At 40.7% G+C, this 8,446-nt stretch overlaps 1 pseudogene; it reads right to left on the reverse strand.

Moving 5' to 3' along the window:
• Positions 1-6,854: 6,854 nt before the first annotated feature.
• LOC102867343 lies at positions 6,855-7,024 on the reverse strand (annotated as a pseudogene).
• Positions 7,025-8,446: the final 1,422 nt, after the last annotated feature.

Genomic DNA, 8,446 nt, shown 5'->3' on the forward strand with positions numbered 1-8,446 from the left:
TAAATGTTTAATATCTCTATCTATTATCTATCTATTTATCTATCTATCTAAATGGGTTGTTGGTTATTAAGGGACCTGGAAACAAGGTCAATTCTATTCTCATTCCATATTCTGAAGACCAAAAGATATCCTAGTAAGGAAAAGTGGGGAGCTGATAGTAGCAAAGGAAATCCTAGATGGTGCAAATGGTTAACACACTTACTGTTATCCGAAAGGTTAGTGGCTCATGTTTATCTAGAGACACTTGCAAGAAATGGCATGGAGATGTCATTGCTGTTGTGTGCCTTGACGTTGACTGCTACTCAGAGCGCCCCGAGGACCGCAGAGTGAACCCTGCCAATCCTGTGCCATCCTCACTATCTCTGCTGTACTCAAGCCCGTTGTTATAGTCTCTGCATCAATCCAACTCATTGAGGGTCTTCCTCTCTTTCTCTGACTCTCCATCTTTCCCAGCATGAAGTCTTTCTCCAAGTACTGGCCCCTCCTGACAACATGACCAAAGTATGCAAGACAAAGTTTCACCATTCTTGCATCCCAGAGCCAGAATTTTAAACTCAAGACCATCTGCTTTAGGATCCGACCTTTTCCTTATTGTGTCTATCCCCAAGAAAGCCTTTTCCATATCTGACTTACTAAAAAAATAAAAAATTAGTATAAGCATGTGAGTGTGTGTGTGTGTGTGTGTGTGTGTGTGCGTGTGTGTGCAAGAGAGGAGAACTTCGATGTTAACAATCAGGAGGTAGATGCATAAATGCAGAAGGAGGAAAGTTATAAGGGAAATAAAGATTATTTCAGAGTAGACATCCCACCTAGGCAGGCATACATACCTCACCATCATGTTTTCTGTCTCAGGAGTAGCCTGGCCCATTCGGCCCAGGGAGATTCCATCTGTAGGGTTCTGTGCACAGATTTGATAAGCCAAAATTATGTTGCATATTCACTGGATGATTTGTTAAGTCACTTGTCAAAGTCCCTCTAGAAAGCAAGATTCTGGAAACTCAAGTGAAGAAGAACAACAGACAGCACATTCTCATCTGTTTCTTAAGCAATGTGCTATTGACATTTATAACAAAGTTTTCAAGAAAGTAGGCATAAAGTAAAGAGAAGACTTGTTATTCACAGCTACCATTTGCTTTCTTGTTCATCATCTATTTGTTAACAAGCTCTATGCTGACAATATATGAAAAGTGTAAATAATTTCTATTTTTTCTATTTATTTTTTCATTTTATTATTATTTTTGTGTGTGTGTACCGTCAAATCAGATCTGACTGGTACAGGAGGAGATTTTCCCTCCTTCCTCGGCAGAGCATCTGGTGGATTTGAACCGTGCGCCTCTGGGATTGCAGTGCAGCTTCTTGCCACTAGGCCACCAGAGCTCCCCGAAAAGTGTAAATAATTTCTAACTTAAAAAACGGTACTCAGAGAGTCTATGATTGAAAGCATCAGGGTGAGAATCCAGATGAGTACACGGTACAATGCTTAAGTACTTGGCTGCTAACTGGAAGGTTGGTTGGTTCAAACCCATCCAGCAGCTCTGCAAGAAAAAAAAAATCTACTCCCACCAAGATTATAGAAGGAAAAATCCTATGGGTAGTTCTACTCAGGCACATGGGTCAAACTGAGTTAGAATCGGCTTAAAGTTATCCAATAGCAAAAGTGGTGGGAACATTCATCCAAGCTTTGCTGCTCATCAAACACTTATATAACTCACTACGATATAAGCCCTTTGTCTTCTTAATTCACCACTCAAGTCCAGCCTCCTAGAATATTGTCACAGAAGAGATGAAAAAAAAATTAGTGAAAAAAAAAAAACAATGACTGAATCTAGATTCTTCAGGGTGTAGAATACCCAGTTCCAATCTACCATGACAGCCAGAAGTAACCCTCTCTGTCAGCCCTCTCAAGGGTGTCAGTAAATGTTGCTGAGCCCACAAAATCCTGCTGAACATCATCTCAAAACAACTGGAACAGAACAGCAACAGAGAACTGCCAGAAATACAAGCTAGGTTTAAGTAGAGGCGGTGACATTAGGGACACCACAACGTTAAGTCAGATGGATCTTGGCTGAAAGCACAGTGTATCAGAAGAATGTCTATCTGTGTTTCATTAACTGTGCAGACATTTGACTGTGTGGATCACAACAAACTGTGGCTAACCTTGAGAAGAATGGGAATCCCAGAACGCTTGATTGTACTCGTGTAAAACCTATACTTCGACTAGGAAGTAGTAATCAGAACAGAGGAACGAAACACTGCATGGTTCAAAATCAGGAAAGGAGTGTGTCAGGGATATATCATGTCTCCATATCTTCCCAATCTGTACATGAGACATATCATTCAGGAGGCTAGACTTTATGAGGAGAAATATGGCATTAGAATTGGAGGAAGACACAACCTTTCTAAAAGAAACTGAGGAGGACTTGAAGCATTTGCTGCAGAAGGTCTAAGCCTGTAGTCTTCAATACAGATTGAAATTCAATGTCAAGAAAACAAATATTATCACCACTGAGCAAATTGGCAGTATCATAATAGATGGAGAAGAGATTGAGATTGTTAATAACTTCATCATACTTGGTTCCACCATCAATACTCTTAGCACCAGTCAAGAAATCAAAAGATTAATTGCATTAGGAAAGTTAGCTGTCAGGGATCTCTCCAGGGTACTGAACAGCAACAATGTAAATCCAGGGATTAAGGGGTACCTGATCCAGGCCATTATCTTCACAATTGCTTGATATTCATCAGAGAGCTGAAAAATGACTAAGGATGACAGAAGAAAAATTGATGTATTTGAGTTGTGTTGCTGGAGAAGAGCATTGAACCATAGATTGCCTAGAGAACAAACAGGCTTGTTCTGGAAAGGGTGAAACAAAGTTAAGTTGCTCCTTGGAGGTAAGGATTTTGAGGCTCTGTCTCACATACTTTGGACATGTTGCCAGGAGGTACTAGTCCTTGGAGAAGGACATCATACTTGGAAGGGTAGAGGGACAGTGCAGGAGAGGAAAACCTTGAATGAGAAGGATTGACACAGTAAATGGGGTAATGGAAGTAAGTGTGTCAGAGACAGATTGGCTCAGGATAGGGCCGGGTTCCAAGCTGTAGTGCATAGGGTTGCTATGGGTTGTAGCTGACTCAATGGCACATAACAACAGCTCTCTATTGTATTGTGCTATTAGTTTCATTCTTGTATAGCTAGGGTGCCTCACCCTACCCTACAAATATTTTCTTTAATATTTCTTTTTCCCCCCCATTTGTTCATTTACTCATTGTTGCACAGTTTCCTTCCTACCCTCCTCTCTCCCAGGTTAACTTTTCTCCTTGAAAAAAGAAAAAAAAAATTCTTTCATTATTATACGATCTCCCTCTCTCTCTCTCTCTCTCACACACACACACACACACACACACACACACACGAGTTTGAGTCCCCTTTACTATGCAGCTCTTATTCTGGACTCTTGTCATGCAAATAATAACTAATCATATATTCCTTTTAAACAGCTCTCTCCATCGTCTGTTTCAATGCAATATACATCATTTATCCCCTCTCTTCTAAGATGTCCAACCCCGATGTCGGTCCTGTTTTATAACAGTGGCATTATGCAGTATTTGTCCTTTCTGTGACTGAGACATTTCACTCAGCATATTGTCCTCCTGGGTCACCCATTTCACGAGTTCCTTGTTTTTCAATGCTGTATAGTATTCCATTATGTGAATATAACACAGCTCGTCTATCTAGCAAAGAACAAATACTAGCAAGGTTGTGGAGAAACTGGAATCCTTATTCAATGTTGGTGGGAGTGTGAAATGGTGATAGCACTATGGAAGGCAGTATGCTTTTTCTCAAAAAGTTTGAAATAGAAATACCATTTAACCCACAATTCTACTACTGGGAATATACCTTAAAGAAACCAGAACTGCCACTCAAGCAGATATACACATGCTCATGTCTATTGCTGCTTTGTTCACAATAACAAAGAGTTGGAAACAAACCAAGTGCCCCTTATTCAAAATCTTAACTTCTCTCTTGAGACCTTATTAGAAGAAGAAGATAAACTGTTACAGCTAATGCATACTTGGTCACATAGTAGAGTTTGCCTGCTTGTTATAATGACTGAAATGGTTAACATCTTGAAAATATCTATATTTAGATGACATCCTGAGTCTGCTCCTCTCCACAAAAAATATGAGTGGACACTCGAATAAAAGGGACTCACTGAACTAGCCTGTCCATGAAGATGGGAGCTAACTTCTCAAGAGTAAATTCCACTTTTTCTCCTAGAGTGTGGAAACTGCTGTGACACCCAAAATGTTCCTTTCAAAAATTTTAAGATCAGACTTTATTTCAAGCTTCAGGAAGTTAATTACTGGAAGCTTTGAAATAAACACTAGTTTTCCCTGCCATGTTTAGACTGCATTTGACAGCAGGGGTTCTCAAAATGCAGTCTGTGAACCAAAACCATCAGAATCACATGGTAAGTTGTTAGAAATGCACATTCTCAGTAACACCCTACAAGGAATATTGAGTCAGAAGTGCTGACCTTGGGGTCCAGCCACTTGCATTCTAACGGGCTCTCCAGGTGATCCTAAAAACCGAACACTGTCAGTGCAACAGTGCAGTAGGATGTGATGCTGTGGCAAAGGTCATCCTGTTGGTAAACGGCATTGCATACAAATATCCATTCAGCCTAGGCTCTCTGTGTCCCTAGCCTAAACTCTAGCACATATAAACCTTGAATTCAGCATATGCTTATTTTTTTATAAATTAATTGGAAGAGAAAAATAAGCTTGAACTGGTGAATGGGGGAACAGGCAGACTGTTTGAAGAGAGATTCATAACCAAAAATAAGGACTTTGGGGTTGGACCCCATTGGTTTATAGCCCAGATCTAGTATTCATTAACTTTGTGACTTTCATAAGTTACTTCATCTTTCTGTGCCTTTTTCCCCATCTGTAACAAGGAATCCTTTTAGAAAGGTGGATATAAGTGCTATATATATATATTTAATTATGATTATGTGTGTGTGTGTGTGTGTGTGTGTGTGTGTGTGTGTGTGTGTGTGTGTGTGTGTGTGTGTGTGTGTGTGTGTGTGTACCATCAAATCAGATCCAACTGGTAAAGGAGGAGATTGCCCCTCCTCCTCCAGCAAAGCATCTGGTGGATTCAAACTGCATACTGCAGTGCAACTTCTTGCCACTAGGCCACTAGAACGCCCTAAATGCTACATATATTAAGTCCTCAGATTACACGCAAGTTCTCAGACCAAGCTTATGTGGTTTTAATTTAGCCTTACTGTAGTGCAGGAAAAGCATGGAAGCCTCTTCTATAATTTGAAAGCTGCACACACACCAAGCAAAGGTGATTGGGATGGAGAATTTGTTGTGACGTAGAATTAGAAAACCAAAAGGGAAGAATGTATTTGACATTTCTCAAGCTTAAAAAAAGGGGGGGGGGAAGTCAAGCCTTGTGGTATAATATTGAGATTCTGTGGGCAAAATAGTGAGCAATGCAGGAAAGATAAAGGAGAGGAAAAGAATCCAGAGCCACTATTTCAAAAAGAATTGGCCGGCATTGAATCATTTCAGGAGGTAGCTTATGTTCATGAAGTCATGGTGCTGAAGGAAGTAGTTCAAGGTGCACTAAAAGAGTTAGGAAAAACCAAACCAAGCCAAGCCACCACACAAAAAGCCAGGTCTCCAGGAACTTCCACAATACCAATTTAGGAATTTCAACAAGTGCATGCAGTGCTGGAAGTATTTAGGCGTCCATGCCAAGGACATTGGAAGTCAGCTATGCGGCCACCTGACTGGGAGAGATCCACGTCTGTACTGATTCCAAAAAAAAGCTTACCTAACAGAAGGCAGAGATTATCACTAACACTGAGGAACTCTGGTGGCATGGGCCCTAACAAGTTGCTAAAACCATCTCTCCTAGTTCTACCCTGCCACGGGCTCCAAGGAAGTAAGGGAAGCAGTCTCTTCCTGTTTCGATTAACGACCTTGAAGACCTGAGGGAGGGTAGCTATACATCAGAACTGACCTGATGGCGGCGAGCGAGTTTGTGTGCCACGGATACCACACACAAGAGAAATCTGGCTGAAGAGAATTAAAAATGCTTGCGGCAGAACATCATTAGGGAACTGACAGAATTCAAGCCAAGTTCAGAAGAGGATGTGGCACAAACACTATCGTTGTTGATGTTGTCTCAGGTGAAACAGGATACTAAAAAGGCGTTTTTCTGTGTGTTGTTGTTGATTATGAAAAAGCACTTGATTGTGTGGATCACAAAAATCTATGGGGAGGAATGCAGCTTGTTTCTCCCATTCTTGATTGTTCTAAGGAGCACATTTCTCCTGCTCTTAGTACATTATATTACTGCTCTTTGATATACCCACCTAATATTTTACTGAAAGGGGCAGCTTCAGCTCCAAATTAATGGTGTGTCTAGGGGTCATAGTTTAGGGGCACCTCTATTCTTTGCCAGATCAATAAATTGATCCCTCCCCCCCATTTTAATTCTGTTCGAAGTTTTCCTCGCACTCTGTCTAGGACTGTCAATTATAATCTCAGAGTCACTGAAAGTGATGGTTCATTACCATCGGGCTCTTCTGGTCTCAAGGTCATAGAAGCTGTGACTCATGGAGCCCATCAGCCCTCTGTTCTAATGCTTCCTTGGAGATTTTGCTTGTCTTTCTTTGCCTTTGCTCTGAACAGGATTAGACCGGTAGTTATATGCTAAATGATCAAGCAGAAGCTTTTTTTTCACATTATCTAACTGAAATTTTATTTTATGTACAAAATGTTGATCTTGTTTCTTGCCATGAGCTTTCTTGGCTAGGCCATCCAAGACAGATCACTTAGTCCAATTTGATGAAGGCGATATCCTTGGCACACTGCTGGAAACACTGGCAGCACATATCCATTCCGTATTTCCGGATCAGTCCCTGTTGGTTTGAGCACACGCAGTAGGAGCGAAACTCTGGCCGAATTTTCACGAATGACTCCAGTAGAGCTGCTGGTGACCCATCTTGCTTGGAGGAAAGCACCAACGCAAAAAGCCAAGCACAAGCTTTTAGTATCTAAGTTTCTATTAATCAATGTAGAATGTAGAATATTTTCTTTATAAATTATATGATGCCATTTGGCCTGATGTCCCCTGAAAATGGCCCTCAGCCTCAAGTCTAGCCACATGATCCAGTAAGTGGTTTTGTTGGGTTCGGGAAGCTTCTATGCCTGTGTTCCTTGAGTGATCTATGATGTATATTAATATATATGTTGTATGCACAACAATGTTTGTAAATATATCCTCAGCAAACCTACATAAGTATATGGGGTACCCTTGTACCCACTTCTAGTCCTTGTTCATGATCTTTCATAGTCTATCCCCACACCTTTCTTTAAGGTGCTCATGGATTAATTTGAGCCATCAACCTTTCAATTAGCACATAAGTTCTTAATCTTTTACACTATCCAGGGACTTCTGACATGAGAAGTTGCAGTAAATGTTTGAATGAAAGAATTAATGCAGGCGCTAAATTTAACTATGTGTCTCTTATAGACATTACTGGTTGTCCCTGTAAGACTCAGAGAAGGAAGAAAACCCTACTTTAAAAAGAAATGTAAATTAATTACATTAATGTAAATTAAATGTAAATATAGGCCAGAATCAAGGATGGAGAAAAAAGCAGGTCCTGGGTCACTGTGTTGTTGAAATCATCGTATGTAATGCTGACATTGGCTTCCCACAAGCCCAGCTTACTGTTTCGGATATTTTTTTAAAAAAATCTTTCTTTTTATAAAGTCTTCATATTTCAGTCTTTCCTGGGTTTCCTGTGCCATCTTCATTAATTTATTCCGTCACCTAAGCAACAGTATCTAATTACAAACTACAGCAACTCAAACCTAAAAGGGACTCCATGGTAGCAGCCCCTGGTGCCTGGGCAGAAGGTCCGAAAGCGGGAATGTGGCTTAGGCACTGCTTGCTTCTTGGCTGCATCAATTTAGCCTCCAGATCTCTGGCTACGTCTGTACTTGTCTTCACTCTAATGGTTCTGTTTGGATTAACGAGTTTGTTTGCCTCAGAAAGGGAATAGTATAAGTCTTTAGAGGGTACATTTTTCCAATGACATGGGTAGTCTAACTTTTAAGCCTAGAAATTGGGGAAATGGTTGGCATCAAGAAGAACTGTGTTCCAAAGTGTCTGCTGTCCAGTTGATTCAGACTCATGGAGACCTTCGATTGCATTTCCAGGGCTACCTGGAGAAGTATGGGAGAAAGATACCTCATCTGTCATCCACGGAGTGGCTGGTGGATTCTAATTGTCAACTTTTTAGTTAGCCATTCAACATAGGCTCCTTATATACGCATTCCAGGAGAGTTGAATCATAGTGGTTTAAGAGCAGACAGTTTGAAGTCAAGCATGCCTGGGTTTAAGCCCAGCTCCTCTCTT

This window comes from Elephantulus edwardii, unplaced genomic scaffold (assembly GCF_000299155.1).
Source record: "Elephantulus edwardii isolate Elephantulus edwardi_28Jun2011 unplaced genomic scaffold, EleEdw1.0 scaffold00006, whole genome shotgun sequence".
NCBI lineage: Eukaryota > Metazoa > Chordata > Mammalia > Macroscelidea > Macroscelididae > Elephantulus > Elephantulus edwardii.